Source organism: Plodia interpunctella, chromosome 9 (genome assembly GCF_027563975.2).
Source record: "Plodia interpunctella isolate USDA-ARS_2022_Savannah chromosome 9, ilPloInte3.2, whole genome shotgun sequence".
NCBI classification, from domain to species: Eukaryota; Metazoa; Arthropoda; class Insecta; order Lepidoptera; family Pyralidae; genus Plodia; species Plodia interpunctella.
The window spans coordinates 8,904,794-8,926,008 of NC_071302.1; the positions used below are offsets into that span (position 1 = coordinate 8,904,794).

The 21,215-nt window shown below is 32.6% G+C and overlaps 1 long non-coding RNA gene and 1 other non-coding gene across 2 annotated transcripts in view; one reads left to right on the plus strand and one right to left on the minus strand.

Annotated features, from left to right (window-relative positions):
- The window catches only part of LOC128672204 (uncharacterized), a 34,280-nt gene extending 19,019 nt beyond the window's left edge, over positions 1 to 15,261 (minus strand). Inside the window, exon 1 of the long non-coding RNA XR_010369996.1 lies at positions 14,881 to 15,261. This is a non-coding gene — a long non-coding RNA (uncharacterized LOC128672204). The remainder of the gene's footprint in view (positions 1 to 14,880) is intronic.
- Positions 15,262 to 15,993: 732 nt separating this feature from the next.
- Positions 15,994 to 18,395, plus strand: LOC128672202 (uncharacterized). Its single transcript, XR_010369997.1, has 3 exons — positions 15,994 to 16,397; positions 16,939 to 18,041; positions 18,144 to 18,395. It is a non-coding gene; the product is annotated as an uncharacterized LOC128672202 (transcript).
- Positions 18,396 to 21,215: the final 2,820 nt, after the last annotated feature.

Below are 21,215 nucleotides of genomic sequence, written 5' to 3' on the forward strand. Positions count from 1 at the left end.
AACAGAATTATACACCACAAAATGCCAAGGGTCCGCTATGGCGGGAAGAAGTTGATTTAATATGAGTTCAATCAATTTCTTACCGCTACAGTGGGCTTAAACTCTAAGGTACTTTCCCGCAGCAGTTTTATATAGAGACGGTGGTGGATGGTTATGTTCGTTTCGACTTAGTATTACCTTTCCACTAGAATCTACATTCAGTCGTACAGGACAATTGCCCCTCAGATACCTGGAACACCTTAGTGTACTTTTATACTTGTTTTCATAGGAGAACGTGTAGTCCTTATACATGATGATGATCCCTTTGGTAGATGGCAAAAAACTAAGCACTGAAATCGAATAATGTTCATATTAATCAACTATTATTTAAAAAATAACCAAGCAGCATTTTATATAAATATTAAAACCTTTTCCAAAATTAGTGCTACATACACCAACATTTTCATTTAAACATCATTGAAGATTAATAAGATAATTCACTCCGGTGAGAACAGTATTGTAGATAATGAATGAATTTTAATAATTCTCCTTACGTTATGCCTACAGACATTACAAAACAATATTATGCAAGATCTAGGCCTCTGTAGTGGAAAATGAAAACTATAACACAAACTCCTATTACTAAGGTTATAAAACGTCAACAGATTTTAAATAAATTAATGTTCTTTAAAATGACGAAGCTAAAACAACAGACGTATGAGAAGAAACATCACAGTTGGCCAAAAAAGCGTAGCATGTACTGTTTGCGATATCAAAATAATAATATCGATAATGAAATGAATGTCTTGAAGATAATCGTAACTCATGAATTCCCATCGCTCAACTTCAGCTGGATCGCCGTTGAACCTCAATCGCTTCGCTATTTTGTTTCCATTTCGGTATCGCCGAAAGGTTTGAATTGATAAAAGGTTGAATTGATAAAAATTAGAAAAAAATTGAGAAAAACAATGATATTTATAACCGTAATTATACAAAAATGCCGCCACGATCAAGGTTCCATTTTGATGTAGCTGAATTGATTGGCTAATTTGGCGACATTGGAGACCTGATATAAAGATAAGAATGAGACTAGCCAGAATTCCTAATCAACAAAACATTTTACGACGCACTCGCAATACGTTTATCATACTCAAATTTTACTTTAGGTATATAATGTTGATTTCTTAACCCATAAAGAAAGTTCCTTTCGTTGTCTACTTTTATCTTCGTGTGTCCTCGGAGTGCCCTAGAGCAACGAAGGAGATTAGATTTACAGTTGGCGAAGGAATATGTATAACCAAGGTGGTAGCCGAGGATTCCCCGTCTGGTTTGAACAAACTTGACTTTTACACCTGTGAACAGAGCCAGTGCAAAGGTTACTTTTGGTTAGTTACTATGTTTGATAGTGTTGGCTGGAATATGTTAAATGAATATTAACGGCACAAAACATATATTTTTTTAAAAAGGTATGAGTAAATTAAACTACATTTATCATGAAAATAAAATTTTAATAAGATCGACTCACTTTTCTTGTTCTACTTAAAATATACACGATTTATATAAAAAAAAATACTGGCCAGGAAGAAATAACAAAAACTAAAAAAATATATACAACAAATTAAAAACGACTACAACAAAAACGTTAGTACTTGGTATGGGAGGTCATTAATTGACAAAACAATACATATAACGCGCCGCTGCACATTGTAGACATTTTATGTGACACACTATATACATGTATGTAAGTAGAGCCTATGATGAAGTAAAAATCAGGCTGAAGCGATGATAATGATGACGCTTGGAATCAGTGTAAGGAAGAAAAGGATTGAACTTACAATGTCGCTTGTGAAAATATAGCTTGACAACCAGGAAAAAATAAATAGGAGATAGAGATCTACGTCAAGCGGAAAAGCAAATCATTTGGAGGTGGATGCGTGTGCAATAAATAACTGAAAACGATCTCCTGGTCATCGGTTAGCCGCAATCTAGCTTTGCAGCCGTTCTTCTTCTTGGAGCAATACCAATGTCTTTTGGAGTGCTGTTGGGAGAAACTATACCCTTCGCATATGAGTATTGGGTTCTTCCATCTTCCCTGTACGAATGTAAGACCTGTATAAAAATTTAACCAATTTCGTATTTGGATGATGAAAACGGAAAACCTTTATTTTTAAGACTTTCGAAGGCACATCAAAATACAAAAAAACATCCGAAAACTATTTTAACCATAGAGTTTCTTTTCTTCTAAATTCATAAGTATAACAATAACACAATGTAATATACGAGCATTAATCTTTAATTGATTTGACCTATCTTGTTGACATTTGAAAGATTACTTCTTATTCGATTTAGAACCATGTCTTAGTGGATTCTTCAGACACGAAACTTGACAAAATATCAGTATATACTTCGAAAGATAGTAAAAGGTTATAAAAGGAACTACAGGTAAATAAATTAATAAATTCAGGGATATCTAACCAGACACAGTATTCTACTGTCTACAGGCAATATTGTATTAAACTATTCTTTAAGTTGGGTTAGACAAGTATGCCTTATGGTCGTTTTCGAAGGTTTATGATCATGTTGATTGAGAACAGCTAAGATGAATCCCTCGCCAGAATTAACCAGGAGTTTCGCCTTGCATCGAGGATATCTTCCAGAGCATACCCAAGTCTTTTTGCTCGCTTTTGCGTATGTGTACCCCATGTACAATATGAGCGGCTTCCCTCTTTGCGATAGCACTTGTGTGTAACTAAAATCTGAATAGGCAATTATATTTCATTTAATACCCGCCTCAATGTGGTCTATGAACTTTTATGAACTTCACTGTCATAAAATGACAGATACGTAGGTACACGAAAAATACTGATCGAGATATATATATTTTCAAGCCTTAACATTTTATAAAACAATGCTTTGAAAATAATAACAAAATTGTAAATTTTCTTTACAGGGTAATAGATTACTTTTATTTCAATTGGTTTGAAAATAAAATAGGTACACATTTATTGACGTGCCATCGCTTTTATTTCAACAATTAAAAATAATAAAAAAACTTTCAAATCCTCACAAACTTCCCCCCCGCTGAGGTTCTTACTATATTTTTGGGCTGATGTGTATGTTGGTTTATCATTTCTGTGACTATCCCCTTTTCATTCTTCCTCAACGTACATTTGCAGGTAGGGTGTGACGTGCAAGCCCATCTGTATCGGCTAGTACTATAAAATGTATAGCCGTTCAACAATACTAAAGACTTCCCCCTTTTTGATAGCAAAAGTTCGTACGAAATACCTGAAGGGAAAATCGATAAGGTTTTTTAAATAGACAGTTGGTAGGACATATGTTCCTAATACATGCAATGTGATACTGTACAATATTTATTGTACAATACTTCATTTTAAAATACATCTCGACTAAATACAAATAAATCTAGAACAGTTGGGTCAAACAATAAATAAAATTTATAAAGATGGATTTGTTATTCTGTATTTTAAAAATATATTGCTTGTCACAAAAATGATAAAATCTATGTAGCCTAGTGTAATTATGACTAAATAAACAATATATAAACCATATTTATTGAATGTACCTATGACAATGACGAGAATAATAATTTGGCTTTTGATATTTATTTACTATTGTACAATTTTCAAATTAATACTATGTAATACATATTGATCTGAATAAAAAATACATCACTAACTTCACAGAATATTGCCTACTACAGGCAATCAGGCCCAATGAGTAATTTAACATGAGAATGAGTTTTCAAACTGCTTTTCTCCAGTTTCCAATTTTGGTTACCAGGTCAAACACCTTTTGCGTTGGTACGTTCGTTGTTTATTTATAGAATTTGGTCAAAGGGCACCAAACAAATTAACTAAAGGAGTAACTTACTGAAGTTACTCATTTCCACGTTATTTCCAAATTTAAAATGTTTCGTGATTTCTTTCATTTTAAAAAACAAGTCATATATACACATGGGAATATAGTTTGTAGATTATATTTAATTGCCTAATTAGACTTAAAATTTGTTGACTATATATATTTTGAGAACAACCCATTGTGAGATTTTCAAAGTCCAGACCTAATACTGCTTTCTCACATAACGCACGTATTCGCCACTAGGCATTTTATAATATTTACTAGTAGGCTGATGATTATGGATATTATTTATGCTACATATAATCCCGTCGTCGTTAAGCTTCAGTTTTGCTCTACACCTCACGTTTTTCTTGGAACAGACCCACGTATATTGCGTATTCTTAGTTTTGGAGAAAGTATAGCCGTTGACTAGAAGCAGTTGGTGGCCCATTTTCGATGGTATGAAGGCGTACTGCAGATCTGTTGAGAGCATTGGAAATTATAAATACATTTATCAGCTAATAATATGCCAAATACAACGAATGGAATAACTTTAGATATTGTTTCTTTGAATAATTAGAAAACTTACTGTTGGACATGATTTAAATTTGTAATAAATAACAGATTAGACCAAATTTTCTAAATATAAATAAACAACAAACAAATATATATAGACAAATAACACAGATTGAGTCAGCCCCATTGCAGGTTCTATGAATATTAACTCAACGATACTAGATTTTACAAAATATACATATATGTATATAGATAAATCCAAAACCAAGGTCAATCTGACTGAAAACGATAATTTTCCACCTGGATCTGACCAGGGTTCGAACCCAGGACCTGTCTAGTCCAGTCCAATCCAGTTTAGCAGTTCGGCATGATGATCATTAGGCCATGGTAAATCATCAAATGACATTATATATAATTACATAATAAATCAATTAAATTAACATTCCATTTTATTATTTCATCGTTTTATAGTTACTGATATTTTTCTTATAACTATTATACTTGAACAATAACAGATCAGTAACACCAAGTAGGGAAAAGTTGAGGTGATTGAGTTGCTTGGTAAGCGGATGATGAATGAAACAATATTTTTTTTATTTCGTATATACTTTTAATTTTACTTAACACGTGCACACTAAATAGAAGATGTATTTTTTACGTTACTGAAGTAATGTAGTAGCGATGATCTTATAATTGATCCCTCTGTGCAAGATCGTTATGTATCGATAAATTTATGAATCAAAATTTTTAGGCATCACACACGAATTCGAAACTAGTAGTTTATATTATGCCTAAAATAATCACGACTCTTAAAACTTTCACGAATCCAATTTCATTTATTGCATGTTCACGTTGACCAAATATTGTAATGTAACTAAATTTTCATTCCTTTAAATGTTGGTTGTTTACTTTCCAATTTTCTAAAATCTTAAATGAATGTTTGTATTTTAGAAATACAATATTTGGTCAACGTCTAAATGCGCCATAGTACATATAGAATAATTCATTTATTCTATATACAAAAAAGCTATTCCCGAACGTGGTCACAAGGAATGATTCTAAGAAAGCTGGCAACATTTTCCCTCTGCACCATTATGGCAATATTCTACTATGTAACTGCCTGTCCATGGATTTGGATCTTGGATAATCTCAGCCTCGGTTGTTTATGTTTTCACATATTGACCGTTGGATAACAAGACATATCGCGGCGGTGCGTGAGTATGTATATTTAAATGTTCCCTTATCTTTCCATCAACGTCTAACTTTACACGAGCCCTGCATCCGGCATCTTTCTTAGAGCAATAATAGTTTTTGGTGTCCTTCATTTGTGAATAAGTGTAATCCTCCAGCATAAGTAAAAACTTCCCACTACGAGTCGGTATAAATCGATACGTACTGAAATCTGAACAAACACACTGAGCACAGTTATTTCAATAGGTATGTCATACGGGTCAAATAGATAAAATAGATATATTCTGGATCATTATAATAATTCATAGACTGCATTAATGCAGATTGATCAGCTGCATCGACGAAGATTTCAAATTGGTTGGAAAGCCAATTTAAAAAAAATGGAATTATAAAAACAAACTCAACCGTCGTTAAAAACTAAATTTTTGAAACAACTTTTATTAGGAAGTCGTCGTCAGTATAATAAACTAACTTTTATAATTACAAAAAAACTTAGGAGTTGTGCTAAATACAATAGGTAATTTATATATTATATATATATATAGCATTAAAACTAAAAGCAAGTAAAAGTTAATACAGTAATTTGAATTTTCTACTTGTAGGATCATGGCTGTGATCACGATTGGCAAATAGAATGGTTCCATCCTGACACAACTTCACTCGCGCCTTACACTGACACGAACATCTCTTGGCACAATAAAAATTCAAACTATCTTTATCTTTATGGTACGTATATCCATCTAAAAGTAGCATGTGATTGCCTCTTCTTGTCGGTATGAGACTGTATTCTGAAAAATAATTGCAATAAAACATTTTGAGAAAATAGAAAGCCGAATCATTATTAGACGCTCTTTTATTTTACCAACAATCTAAGAAAACCAAGGATTTTTGAAAGTATTGGTTTTTTGTGGTTTTAATACGTACCATTGTGTTGAGGTTAAAGTACCTACTTCAAACATACTTTAAGCTTAAGTATGTTATGTCTCGTTCTGCCAATGTCAAATATTGTAAAGAGCGACAGCGACAAAACATTTCTCAGCTTAAAAGTATGCTTCAAATTTTTATGAACAACGGAATTAGTCTTTAATACCACCTCTTTGACTGTTGTAGAAGTCAAGTGTTCATTAAAACGTGATGCAGAAGTTGTGTATGTACCCATTGTGACACATCGGGAGAAAAAATACCGTTGTGTAGCACAGTACAACTATCTTTCTCCCAATGCTGAATACTCAATGGCACTCAGTATTCCCGTTTAATAATGCTTACGATCTTCGTAAAACACATAAGTATAACTGAACGGGAATAGAGAGTAGGTACCATTGACTGTGTAACACTGCTACACAACGGGAATTTTTCTCCCGATGTGTAATAGTGTTACACAAACCACGGTGTTAAATCTGTTGTTCTTTTTTATACTTAGCAGTCTTGTCCTGGTGTACTACTTGGAGCGCTATAAAGGGTTTGGTAAGCATTAAAATGATGCATAAATTTAACCGTAATATTTGTTGGCAATGTAACAAAGTTGTCAACAAACTGCAGAAGATATGAAAGACAAAAGGGAGAACTTTGCTCAGCAATAGGATTATGATACATAAACAATCTATAAAAAACTATTTATTGTATTTTTTTGTTTGTTCAATTTTTTTGTGTTTATCTAGGCCTTTGGTTAGGACAGGTTATAGGACTTACAGGAATTTTATTCAAATGTTAAACTTTGATATAAGATCCTGTAGCAGTTTTGACATAAGCTGGCGGGTCGTGTTTATGCTCCAGACTGGCCGCAACCACTATCCCCCGCTGGTTGAGACGGACCCTCGCTCTGCAACCGACATTTTTCTTCGAGCAATAGTAATTGTTGCTCTTCCTGTCCTTGTTGAAAGTGTAGTCTTTCAACATTAGCAACTTGGAACCTCTCACAGTCGATATTATCTGGTAATTCAGTTCTGGAATGCAATAATGAACGTAACTTTGGGACTTTAAATTTCTAAGGTACTTTATTGACCAACATAACACTTACTTCAATTTTATTATTAAAAAATATAGTAGTCCTTAGGTGCCCAATAGCAAATAAAAAAAGATGTTTCATTAATCAGTATATTAAGTTCACAGAAAATGGATTTAAAGATCAGATTACAATATGCTTAACAGATATCGACACTTTCAAGGTATTATAGTTTTATATAAACTTTGTGATTGCTTTTAAAATAATCTTTCCTGTTATATACTTAAAAGTGTATTATATTCTAAATATTATTTTAGCGCTCTAGAGCTGCTATTATAGTTAGAGCTACTGGTAGGCATAACACGAGATACAGATAAAAGATATGGTTTTCACTATAACGTTTTAATATTAAACGTAGACTATATGCCTATAGCAGTTTTGTGTCTACTTTGGTAGACACAAAACTTTGATTTTAACCCACATTTCTGATAGCTAACTTTAGCTGTAATATTTGATTCTTCTATTTTCTTCATTCTTTGGCTATGAATTTATTCTTCAGTCTTTGACTAGGACAGCTTGGGCCCAAAGGTTAAACTTTGATATAAGTTCCTGAAGCAGTTTTGACATAAACGGGCGAATCGTGGTTATGGTCCAGACAGACCGCAACTATCCCCTCTTGGTCAAGACGGACCTTCGCTTTGCAATCTGAATTTTTATTTGAGCAATAGTAGTTGTTGCTCTTGTTGACCTTTGAGAAAGTGTAGCCTTTCAACATTAGCAATTTAGCTCCTCTCCCAGTCGAGATGAACTGGTACGTCAATTCTGGAATACGAAACGACGACATTATTGACAACAAACGTATGGATAACTGATGTTGATCAATAAAATAATAACAGTCTACTTAGAATAATTATAGGTCATGATGTGCTAAGTAACAAATAAAACAATGATGTATCAACAATCACGTATCATACCGATACATTTTTTAAAGATTACATAACAACACACTCGCGTGTTATACCTTTACAAACTTCAAATTTCGAATAAAACGGTAAACGAACAAGTCATCTGATGTCTAAGCACTGATGGTTTTGGACAGTTACGTCACTTGATAAATTAGAGTTTGATATAAATTCCTGTGGCAGTTTTGACATACGCGGGCGGGTCGTGGTTATGCTTCAGACTGGCCGCAACAACATTCCCCTGCTGGTTGAGACGGACCCTCGCTCTACAACCTGACAACTTCTTCGAGCAGTAGAAGTTATTGCTCTTGCTGTCCTTGGAGAAAGTGTAGTCTTTTAACATTAACAATTTAGACCCTCTCATAGTAGATATGAAATGGTACGTCAATTCTGAAAAAATGATTGTGGATGTAATTGTGGGACTTAAAATCGATATTGCTGAAATAAACTGACTTTTAATTAGAATAATAATCAATATATACTACAAGTAAGTAGCTACGTCCTACACAGAAAATAAAACAAATGTAAAGTTTCCTCTACCATGTTCATATATTATATGTATGTTTTGGATTGTTTTAAGATAACATCATAAAGAACACAACAGACACACAAAAAACTAAACTTAAACTTTTACAAACATCCCATTAGGTGTCTTGACGTAATTAGGAGGATCATGAATATGTTCGTAATGACCATTGGTTATCTTCCCAACATCCGACATTTTGAATCTAGCTCTGCAACCGGCCGCCCTCTTTGAACAATAATAGTTCAAGCTCTTATTATCCTTTGAATAAGTAAATCCATTGAGCATGATCAAGTACTTGCCTCGACCGGATGGAAAATACTCGTAGTTTAGAGCTACTGAAAATTATTGATTCGATTATAAAATCAATAAAAAACATCATCAAAGTATAATGTCTTGATAGTTTCCGACTAGATAACATATGAGTCAGAACAGAATCTGTCGAAAACCATACAAAGGTCATAATTGTTAGCCAGATAGTAAACTGTCACATTTTATGAAAAAATTAAATATAATTTTGTCGACACTGATTTAATAAATATAATTAGAATGTAGGGGTGCATCGACCATGACCAAAGGTCAGACACTCGACATAATGTATGAATCAAACCCGCTGATAGACGTCTTATTAATTATATTGCGCCATGAGTGTACAAAATAATTATTATGCATAAGTAGTAGGGATACGCAATTATTTTAACCGTAATTAGGATTATAGTAATGTAACAAAATAAACTAATTTTCTTTCTTTCTTCTTTCAATGTTCAGGTACTATGAGCAGCCATCACGAAGTTCATAATAGAGAGAACCTTGTGTTACCGGCTCATAAATTATTAGAAATATTTGTTGCAAAAATATGTTTTATTTATTAAACCTTTATATAACCAGAAGAAGTTTTCACATAAGAAGGGGGTTCATGTATATGCAACGTGTCTGCTTGTACTATATCGCCGTTTGCTCCCAACTTAATTCGAGCCTTACATCCGGCAATCCGCTTTGAACAATAAAATGTCAAACTTTTATGATCCCTTGAATACGTGTATCCTTTGTACATGAGCAAATTGTTGCCTTTTGGTGTCGGTATAAAGTGATATTCAAATTCTGCAAATGAAATATGAATGTTTATTTAACAACTGAATTAGTACTTTGACGAAATATAAACATAACTATATTAGTTATGTTTATTACATACTGTTTTAAACGAAAATCTCTTTAATATTGAATAATATCTATATTTTAACATATCTCCCTTCAGTCGTCATAATATATTTAGGAGGATCATGGGTATGGATGCCATCTGCATACAATATGACACCATCAGGTGACATCTTGACTCTTGACTTGCAACCTTTGCTGGACAGGTTGGAACAGTAGTAATTATAACTCTTATTGCATTTGCGGTATGTGAAACCGTTCAGCATTAGTAGATGACCACCTTTATTTGTCGGTATGAGAGTATAGTTCAATTCTGAAAAGATTTTTCATCACAATCATGATAGCAGTGTTGTACATGTTGATTAGAATGGAATATAATAATAAGGTATTCGAAGTAACTAAAACACACAGACAAGTAATTTAAAAAACACAAAACAAGTAACACTAAACACACACTTTGAGTTACAAGTGTTAAAAAGTTAATAAGCCAGATATACTTTAAATACTTAAAGTGAATGGGCCAAGCATTGATTGATATTCTGCTACAACTTGGCAGATGATCGACGAATATTAATACTATCACAAAAAAAATAATCAAACAGTGTGTAATTATAATGAAAGGAGTCATTTAAAATCTAAATTTATTTATTAAACGAATAAACAAATAATTTCTAAAAGCATTAGCACCTAACTCCCAGATAACCATTTCGATAAATGGAGTAATTTGGCGTAGCAAAAAACTGACACAGCAAAATAACTTAAATATTGTTATATTGTTATATAATGAGTATTAAATTGATTATATCAATACAAAACAACATACTTAAATAAAAACATGTACGCTGATACATACACATGCTACAAAAAATACTGAAGATATGAGAAAAAAGTACAGAAAATACAGGGTTACCGGCTTATCATACTAACAGATAGGGCAGGTTCCGTAATAATTGGACAACTACAATACAGGACCGGACTAAATGGAAAGAATGGAGAGGCTTTTGCTCAGCAGTGGAACCTCTGATGGGGCTAAATAAATAGAAAATAATAACTTCTCAGACAGGTCTTTCTATACTTTTACATATCTCCCTTCAGCCGTCTTAACGTAATTAGGAGGATCATGAGCGTGGTCTCCATCAACGAATAATATAACACCTTCTGGTGACATCTTCACTCGCGACTTGCAGCCTTTACTCTGGTTCGAACAGTAGTAGATCTTATTGCATTTTCGGTAAGTGAATCCGTTCAGCATCAATAGATGACCACCTTTATTCGAGGGTATTAAAGTGTAGCTCATCTCTGGAAAAATGGATTTAATTTATTCACTATTTCACTATCGAATCGATCCGAAATGAGACGCAGCAAACCAATCACATGGCGGTGTGGTTGTCGTTGCGCACTGTGGTTGGTTAGCTGCGGCTGACAGCGAATCGACTCCACGGGTGGGTGAAATGTAAATAGGTTACAGATTTTCCGCGTACACGTCCACTAGATACGCACAGAAAGTGCGAATAAGATCATTAAAAAAAGTAGATACCAAAAATTAAACGTTTTTAAAAAGAATTTTGTTTTTGGTTTTTACGGCTTTAATATTTTGGTGTGATAATTGATGATAAATATAAAAAGTCGTGCCTATTGTTTTGAAATAAATGAATATGTATGTATAAGCAATCTCTCTCTCTCTCATCTGAGCCCCTTCCCGCTTAATACGTAGTCTGCACCGTAGAAACTGTTAATTATAATAAAATTAATGTTAATGATATACAAATGATAATACAAATAAAACAATCTTTATTATAAAAGGTACATACTTAATTTATTACAATTTGGACAAAAAATGGCACGCACAAAGCAACATATGAGTTATATGTTCAGTAGCTTTGGCATCTAACACAAAAATGATAAGGTAAAATTAGTATAAATTACGTGGAGATCGCGACTTAGGTCTAAACTAATTTATACACCGATGCTGCGAAGGTTAACGTTCTTATTGGTGGTACACTGTGAAATCATACAACGGAAAGAGATAAGGGCAGAAGGCCGTTCCATATTCTACCCGGCATAACCCACGTCGTCAGCACGAGCTTCAACGCGAGTTAAAAATGCGACGGAACAGAACATACGTGAAAAAGCATTGTCGTTTGAATGGATACACGAGAAGTAACAGTTTAAATTTTTTATTGCGAATATATATACCGCATTCTGAGCACTGTCCACAGACAACAGAACCCAAGTCATGTTGTTGTTAATGACGAAAGCGATAAAATGCGTTTACTTTTGTGTGAGAATCTACGAGCGTTTTGACCACCCAGCGCCGCTGTCATTACTATTACTCACATAATAAAACAAAGACAATAATAAATTTAATAGGTACCCGAATTATAAATAATAAATGTTTGATTTTAGAACACAAATCAAACTTTATTAGAAGGACAGTAATGACGGTGGTCGAAACGCTCGTAGATCCAGCCATGAACAATGGGTAAAGGATTATAGGAGCTCATACTTTATAGTATCGTCCTGAAGGAGTTACTATAAACTTTGGGCACGCGTGTGTGTGAACAGTAAAACCATGTTTGAAAGAACCATCTTCATCCAATCTAATGCGGGCTTTGCAGCCAGAGTTCTTCTTCGAGCAGTAGTAGTTCAAAGACCGTATATGTTTACAGTACGTGAAGCCATCATACATCAACAACTGCTTCCCTTTTGACGTCAGTACGAAGCGACAGATACCTTGGGCAAAATATACAAATTATTCCAAATAAATCAAAGTTTAAAATAAATTACAATGCTATAATAATCAAATTACTTGTGAACTCTTTTGAGCTTATATATAAAATATATCAGGATCCTTTATTCGAAGTAAAATTAAATAAATAATAAATTAATTCTTACCTTCACATAATTTTAAATAAAAGTCTCATAGTGACTATAGTCTATATCAATTCATTTAAATAAAACAAATGATTAATAACAATATTTAATTTATTTTTAATCAAATAGTGATCAATAGATGGCAAATAACAATTAATTAATTTTATACATTCATATTAATAAATTAATTAAAACTAAGAACCCTTGATAAGGGCAATGAAAAACTATAATACTTTCTACTAAAATCCTTACGTAGAGTGTGGTATAACATGTATATTATTATCAATATACTTAACAGTATATTATTTAAAGTTTCACTTATAAATAAAAGAAATTAATAAAAATGTGAGGTGGAACTATTGTGCGACAAGTCTTAAAGACATCTTCTGTACCCATATGCAAGGAGAAGATTGCATTACATATGTCTAAAACAATAACCAATATTTGTACAACCTGTTAAAAAGTAAGTACTATTTCAACACACTGCGCCATACTGCAATGTAACATACTGCACCAGAGTTTCATTGGGCAAACGAGGCTGAATAGAATGTTGAACAGTCATTGAATATCACGAATGTTGATAACATTACATTTTTATTACAAAATTCTCGCTAATGCATAAGTCAATGGTGGAGGAATGTGTATGACTGTAACTAGCATTTGTTATCCTACCCTCATGGTCTATTCTGACCCCAGCTTTGCAGTTGCCAGACTGTTTTTTTGATCAGTAGTAATTGTTGATAAATTTCATCTGTGAATATGTGTAACCTAACGGAAATTTACTTTTGCTTAACAGCAAAAGCAAGTAAGTCCTTCCCTTTCGCCATAGGAATAAAACTATATCCAGCTGTAATTCAAAAATTGAATTTGGAATAGTTAAGACTTATAATAATTTGAAATGATTTAAAAACACAGTTGTGGTAAATTAGTCTTATTTAAGTAATAATATTTGATAAGTACAGTCAAGAGCACATCAAATTAGCCTGCATGAACATCTATGGTGCGGTAATAGCAGCGAGTTTGCAATGAATATGGGTAAGTTGATGTGCTGTTGACTGTACATCAGTTTGTAAAAAATTGTTGCAGGAATACTAAGATGTAAATTTATCATATTTGACTAAATTGTGTTAAAAAAGTAATAGTTATGTGTATCTAACTTTTTAATTTTTGACTTCATTATAATATTAACCATTACTATTTACTAAATTCATCAAAATATAATACCTACTTAGGTAAGTGCATAAAAATCATTTATTCGCTAATTTGAAAAATGATTTTCAAAATCAAGACAAATAATTTAAAAAAAAAATTGATCCTCCAACTCACATCACATCACCCTTAAGCAATATTGAATTCATTGCAGGATATTTAATGAAAGTACCATTTGGCGACAATATTCTTCCGGATCAGGGTTATGGGCATTAACTACACTGTTCACATATATTGCATCTGTGGTGAGTTTAATACTAGATTTACAAACAGAACCTTTTAAACATTAAATATTTTACACACATTTTAGTTTTAAGCACTTTTTCATTTATCTTAATAGGTATAAGACTGTAAATTTATTATTTTGGTTAAGAACATGCATTTATCATCAATCGTGATCATATACTTTATTTTAATAACTGAAAATAGAGTAGGTACTTGGTCAATTCAAAACTCAAATTTATTAACCCAAGATCATGTTTTGTTGCAACTGCCAAAATATTAGAATAAAATCAACAACATCAAGGGATGAAATTTAAAGAAATTAAATATATACGCACTTCTTAAAGATAAAGTATCGTATACAACATAAATAGTGCTTTAAAACTTCATAGAAACATGGTAAATAAACAACATATATAAACACAGGGGTCCACAGAAGTACTTACCATTAAACGACTGCCGCCTTCTCCGTTGATATTCACAATGCACCTTTTCTAATAAATCATACGTATATACTCATATTAAAACCCACTTTCACTATATATAACACAAAATTATTGCAATATTCGCAAAGAAAACATAACTTAAAGAAACACTTTTTAGGTTATACTCCTGTCACAACAAAAACTATTTTCACGTAATATTTGATAAACTTTAGTTTTTTCATATATCACAAAATGTTATTCCACTGATTTTACACATTAATTTATCAAAGTTCGAAATAATGTAGAAATATAGGTAATTAAATGTTTACAACCACATAAGAGAAACACGGAGATAAGATAGGTAGGTAGCTGCCAAAAGCTACGATGCGTTCCGTTTTCATTTGTTAAATTTGTTCCCGTTCCATTGAGTTTCATTTGCACCAAGTTATGTTTTGTCTGACATATATTATTTTATCGCACATAAAACATATTGGTAAATAAGAATGTATTATATAAAACAAAAGTTGTACAAAATTTCCAAAGGTTTCGTTGGGTAGTAGAAAGTAAAGAACGACGACACGATACGATACGTTACGACGGAAACGCGACACACGTTTTTGTAATATTTAGCGAAAAACCAAATGAGAACGTTAAACTTGTCCCACAGTTATAAGAACAGAAACAGTAATGTTCTTATATCTGTGACCTCTCCTCATTTACATATTGATCGGACTATTACAATAAGTAGGTATAGGTACACTAGTGGGAATTTCGGGATAAAAAGTACTCTACGTGTTATTTTATTCCTAGTAATATTCCACCCGTGTACCATTTCATAGCAATCGGTCTAGTAGATTTTGCGTGAAAGAGTGACAAACGTTATGTTACTCACATACATACATCCTCAAAAATATCACATTTATAATATTAGTAGGATTTTACACATAATATTTTAAGATAATGCTTTTGTAGTTTAGTAGGTAACTAACTTGTCCGTGTATTGCTTCAGTCTTTGCGTGGAAGAAAAAAAATCAAAATATTGTTTGACAGCGTTGACCTAGCAAAAAAAAGCATTGAAAAAAGTACCTAGTACAAGCATGGATGTTTTTTATACGTCCATGAGTACAAGTTTGAAGTTTGTGTAAAGTTGACTTTGACAATTTTTATCGACGCTATTCATTGACGCTATTTAATAACCTCAAATAATGTAATTCTTCGTATATTGTATTTGTATTGACGATATTTGGTAAAATGTATTAAATCTGTGATATTTATAAGTTACTATATTGCAAATGTGATCAGAGTATACCATATGTGTGTGATACAAAAAAGGTGCGTTGTTACTAGTGGAGCTTTGTTTTGTGTAAATAAGTTTAGCAACAACGAAGTTTTGCTATGTTTAACTTGTTTGAAAGTTTAGTTTTTTACTATATTTAATACAAGTAAACCCTTAATTTCATTTTGTATTATTAGATAGTATGGAAAAGTGATATAGTTTTGTGTTTGTGTCAGATATGTTGTCAAGCCATCGTAGTGAGGTAAACATTTTTATGAATTTTAAAATTTTTACTCATTTATCCAAAATGCAATTTGTAACAGTCACTGTGATTATGATTATACTAAATACTTCACCAAAATCTATAAATGCTAAAGTTTTAATGACTGAGATGGAGGATGTTAGGCTACTCAATCATGCAATATCTACTTGTTGTATTTTTATGAAAATTGGTGCAAAGATAGATTTCATCATCAGCCATTTAATCATTCACAATGTTGGGGCACTGGTTTTTTATATGAATGGACAAGGAGAATAGACCATGCTGGCCCAATGCAGATTGGTGGGTATAGCAGACAGATAAAATTATAACCTAAAATAACACATAGGTACAACAACGTTTTATCCGATTCCTATGGTAGTTAAAACCAGGGATGCAGATAGTCAGTGTACATTAATTATATAATTATATTAGATTTAATCATAAATGTCCCAAAAATGTTGGCCATATTTACCTTTTGCGGTATGATTTCTTCAAAAATATATGTGTCAAATTTTTAACATTTTTAAATCATTATTTGCAGGTAAGTGTAAGACCATAAAATTGGAAATTAATCAATTGTCTTCCTGAATCATATTGGTAAGTCATCAATTTAATTAAAATATACTTTTAGTTAAGTTAGAAGTGATTTTTCTTAGTAAATCAAATGTGAACATTATTTCAAACAACATAATTTCAACTGAATAAAGATTCTAGCACAACTAGTTGTTTCATTTTTTGATTTATTTTTATTTTAAATGTTCCAATTAGTCTTATTTATCCACATCAATACATTCAGTAAAAAAATTTCAGTTTACCTGAAATGTTCAAATCCTATGCATGAATTTGTAAACCAATCTTAATTCTATATGGAAGTTTTTATCGACCACGGAGTTGTGATTTATTTACTGTGTGAAATGGAGAAGGTAATGGCAAACCATTAATTTACTATTGACAGTTGTATTGGTCTGACGAAGAAAGAATATTGAAAAAACATAGTTGGAAGTATTTAATTCAGCACTTTATGATCACTATCCTTAGCCATGAAGAATATGACTATTTAATATGTTTTAAAATTTATGCTGTAAAAGCAATGCTGTTTTCATGGTAATGTGTGGACCTGTTCTTTTTCAATGGCAGGTTTAATAAATTACATTTCTCTCTCTCTCTCTCTGAGAATTTCCCGATTTCATTTCGGCTGTGGTTTCCTTGTTTTTTTCTTATGGTTTACCCCTTTATGTCTACAGGTTTATTGAACTCTTTGAATAAAAATCATAGGCATGTATATTTCCAACAATAGCGTTTCTTACTACCTTTGTAAATATGTATTTAATTTGTGTCGGTGAATGACGTGCACGGATAGGTTTGTTTCAATCACACATATACGTGAGGAAGAAAACAACGACACGACTGTCTCTTGCACATGTCAGTTGCATGACTGAGACAGACAGAGCAGGGTAGCGTCGCGCAGCGGACACCTGTGACGCGGCTTCCTATCTATAGATGCGACAAGACAGCGCACAGTATCAAACGGTTGTACCTATGTAAAGTCCGTATTTTCACGAACAGATTTACATGTAGTTGAACATAAATCAAAAACTAGTTCAAACCTGTACATTCTTATGAAAAGATTTATTAACCGCGAAAGTAATTTCATAAAAAATATATTTAAATTTATACTTATTGCTGTAAAATCATATAAAGATATTGTAAAATCGTTTACGCAATTTATTGTGTACATGGTTACAGATACGTGTGGCTTGGGGTATTCATAAGGTACGACGTGTATAGGTGCTCTAACACAACGTGTTGCAAAATGTTATATAACACTTGTGTTTGTGACACTTTTGTCAAGAATGTGTTTAAGAAAAAAGACAACAAATGTTTTTTAACATTTCGTAACACGCTGTATTAGAGCACCTATACACGTCGTAGTTCAATGCTCCGTCGTTCAGTGAAGACTGTAATGCCGGCTACACACTATCCCCGAAGTTAGATGGATGACGACGCGAAAGCATCAAGCAAGATGATTTTTGGCGAATCCGCCAAGTTCGGCGAACTGTTTCGCGGTAATTTATAAAATAAATATACCTAACATTTTTTTCTTACAGCCGTTTACCTATACACAACACGCGGCACAAGCAGACTATTATTCAAGAATTATCTCTACAGAAAGCAATGCAAACCGACTAAAAATGGTACCCAAACTTGGTATTGTATTATGTATAGTAGTTTGTCTTGTACATCAATTATTCATACGGATGCATTAAAGAAAATAGTCTTAATTAAAGGTTCCCATAACCATAATATCCCTATTATAATCGACACACCATGTGGTATTATGGTACCTCGAAATATGAAAAGCATAAGAAATTAGACTATAATATGCATATAATAAGATTCTATACGAACTGGTTAATTATAGCGCCAAAAAGCAAGATAAGTTTTTAGTCCGCCACTAATTTGGGAATACATATACTTAGTGCTAGTTTGCGAAGTAGCCATAACCGCGTTTTTTGCCAGAAACCGACGCAGTATCGTCTAATAGTGATATATTATTTTAAATAAAAATACATTATTTGTTTTAGCCCAATATACTATTTTATTTATATAAGAAAACTATTTCAATGAATTATTGGCTGAAACCGAACTTATAATATTAAGGCCGAAACCGAATATAATAATTTGTTCGGACTCAATGCCATACTATGATTAGTTGCTGCCTCCCACTTTATGTTTTGTTTTATTTGAAACTGGAAACTCACACTAAACACTCTGAGAAAAAAATTCCGAGTCAAGAGTTAAAAACATGGAACACTTTCTTCCTCACATCAGGATTCGTTATTAATAGTTTTATTAGAATAAAAAAAGAGCTAAGAATCATGTCTCTTGATTGTACTTTTGACAAAATCCACAGGCGCGGGAAAGCAATCGAAATGGATTTCTTGCATTCTTCGCTTTTGTATACTACTGGTCACGTACAAAAATACAGGTGACGGACTTTTTATGGCCGTTTTTTCTCCGGAATTACTTAAGTGTGGCCATTTAAATTACATTGGACAAGATTATGCCATGCTAATTAATAAATGGCTACTTATCGCGTCTGCTTTCTCGATCTTGGAACTAAGGGGTTAGTGGGTGTTAGCACTTCACTTCTCACCATCGAATCGATTCGAAGTAAGACGCAGCGAACCAATAACATTGCCGTGTGGTTGTCGTTGCTTCACAATGGCGTAATGCCATTGGTTCGCTGTGTCTCGTTTCGAATAGATTTGTCTTATATATTGATTGTAGAACTAGAATTTCGAATCAGTATCTGTGATTTGTTAGAAAAAAAAATGTTTTATGTAGGACTACCGCCGAAACTATACATTTGAAACTTATGGCGATCCTTACAGATCCTATTGATTCGTCTACAAATATAATTTTATATTTCATGAAATATAGGTAAATACTCATTGATTTTAAAACGATCAGTATCATGAGTCCTGTCGATTGATAAGACCTTGTTACCTGTATATTTCTTAGTGCGTATTTTAATAAATGTGATACTATATATACAAATTGTGTTTATTTGATAATTGTTCGGTCTATATATCCCAATGTGTATGGTTTAAGAACACCAAAGTTATGAAACACATAGTGCTTGAACACCTTTATAAATAAATGCAATATATTCACAATTTTATGCAATAACAATTCTAATAATTTGTTTAATTTGTTACAGAAATACATTTCATCACATCGAAAAAAGGTTATAAATTACTCGTCTTCGAGCAGTACACTTATGCGCAAAATTGCAAAAGTAAAAACCGTGTCAGTTGGGCATGTTCCTCTCGCTGTTCAAAGAAGTGCAACGCTCAGGTTGCCTTGACCAAAAGTGGAGAACTCGAAGTGATGAATAAGCATCACAGCCATCCTCCCCCTATCTTCTATATAAACGAAAATGGCGAATATGTAAGGATTTCGGAGAAGCAATTAGATAAACTGAAAACTGAATTGAAAACCGAGATAGAAGATATGGAGGAACAGGAACACTTTCTAGATAATATTAAATAGCAGTACATAGATTTTCTTTATTTGGTTGGACATTTCATTCATATGAGTAACGTTGACATGTTTCATGTAATTTGTCTTGTTAAAGTCATCTAGGACCTGTAGTCACTGAATTGTAATTTTAATTATTATATTAACCATGTCTTTATTTTTAATAATTGCGGCGTACACTGTGATATGAAATTTTTATCGTTGTAGTAAACGATTTTTTTTTCCTATTGCTTCAATGCCAACACACGCTTTGTATAAAACAAGTTTTATGAAATAAATATTTTAAAATAATTTTCCTTTTTTTTACTGCTTCATCTGTGTTACATTGATGTTCCGCGTAAGAAAACAATTAGGGCATAACTAGGTGCTGATTGATATTACAGGAATTTAATGAAATGTACACGTGGCGAACCAAAACTTTTACATAAAGGTTACACATATAACAGAAGTTACATAGCGACTAAAGCAACCACCATCAAATGGTATTGTTCCGCTAGAAATTCTAGGCGATGTAGGGTCAACGTAGTCACAAACCATAATTACATAGTGCTAAACATATCAGGTGAACATACACACAGCGCTCTAAAAAAGGGCTTTACCTCTAATATTCCTATAGAAGTAGACGTCATGAACTCATTCCAATGGATCTAAACTTTACTGTATTTTAAGCAATTCATTAAATTACCGAAATTACTACAGAGCTATGATTAGCGTCGTATGTTATGTATACTTTTTCAATATTATTTCTTTCCATAATATTGTAATATATAACGT